Source organism: Triticum dicoccoides, unplaced genomic scaffold (genome assembly GCF_002162155.2).
Source record: "Triticum dicoccoides isolate Atlit2015 ecotype Zavitan unplaced genomic scaffold, WEW_v2.0 scaffold102415, whole genome shotgun sequence".
NCBI classification, from domain to species: Eukaryota; Viridiplantae; Streptophyta; class Magnoliopsida; order Poales; family Poaceae; genus Triticum; species Triticum dicoccoides.
Window position 1 is genome coordinate 1 of NW_021170011.1, and position 1,096 is coordinate 1,096.

At 62.3% G+C, this 1,096-nt stretch overlaps 1 non-coding gene across 1 annotated transcript; it reads right to left on the reverse strand.

Moving 5' to 3' along the window:
* Nucleotides 1-839: 839 nt before the first annotated feature.
* Nucleotides 840-995, reverse strand: LOC119342701. The gene has a single exon (XR_005165681.1). It is a non-coding gene; the product is annotated as a 5.8S ribosomal RNA (ribosomal RNA).
* Nucleotides 996-1,096: the final 101 nt, after the last annotated feature.

Sequence of the window (1,096 nt, forward strand, 5' to 3'; positions counted from 1 at the left end):
CGTTGCAGCGCAGTGCCCCGAGGGACACGCCTTTAGGCGCGCGGGTACCGGCCGTGCCGACGACGGCCACCGGGGGCACCTAGGGCCCCCGGGCTTTGGCCGCCGGCGCGGCCGACAACAGTCCACACCCCGAGCCGAGCGGCGGACCAGCAAGAGCCGTTCCGCATACGGCCGGGGCGCATCGCCGGCCCCCATCCGCTTCCCTCCCGGCAATTTCAAGCACTCTTTGACTCTCTTTTCAAAGTCCTTTTCATCTTTCCCTTGCGGTACTTGTTCGCTATCGGTCTCTCGCCTGTATTTAGCCTTGGACGGAGTCTACCGCCCGATTTGGGCTGCATTCCCAAACAACCCGACTCGTTGACGGCGCCTCGTGGGGCGACAGGGTCCGGGCCGGACGGGGCTCTCACCCTCCCAGGCGCCCCTTTCCAGGGGACTTGGGCCCGGTCCGTCGCTGAGGACGCCTCTCCAGACTACAATTCGGACGGCACAGCCGCCCGATTCTCAAGCTGGGCTGCTCCCGGTTCGCTCGCCGTTACTAGGGGAATCCTTGTAAGTTTCTTCTCCTCCGCTTATTTATATGCTTAAACTCAGCGGGTAGTCCCGCCTGACATGGGGTCGCGGTCGAAGCGACATGCGCTTCGTTTGTTGGGTCGTTCAAAGGCCATAATGCCAGCTGCACGCCGGATGCACTGCATTGATAAAGCGAGGACGCCCACCATGCGCTGTGTCCGGCGCGGTACGCCGGCAGCCCAATCTTCGGTCCACCGTCCCTTGAGAGACGAGGGACCAGATGCCGCATCCCGATTCCCGTTGAGGGTGGTTGGGAGCGTGTTTTGGCGTGACGCCCAGGCAGGCGTGCCCTCGGCCGAGTGGCCTCGGGCGCAACTTGCGTTCAAAGACTCGATGGTTCGCGGGATTCTGCAATTCACACCAGGTATCGCATTTCGCTACGTTCTTCATCGATGCGAGAGCCGAGATATCCGTTGCCGAGAGTCGTGTGGATTAAATAGCTTTGCAACACGAGGGACGGCTAGCAAGCTAGACATGCCCCCGGGTTAGGCACAGTGTTCCTTGACGCCTTCGGCGCCGTGGGTTC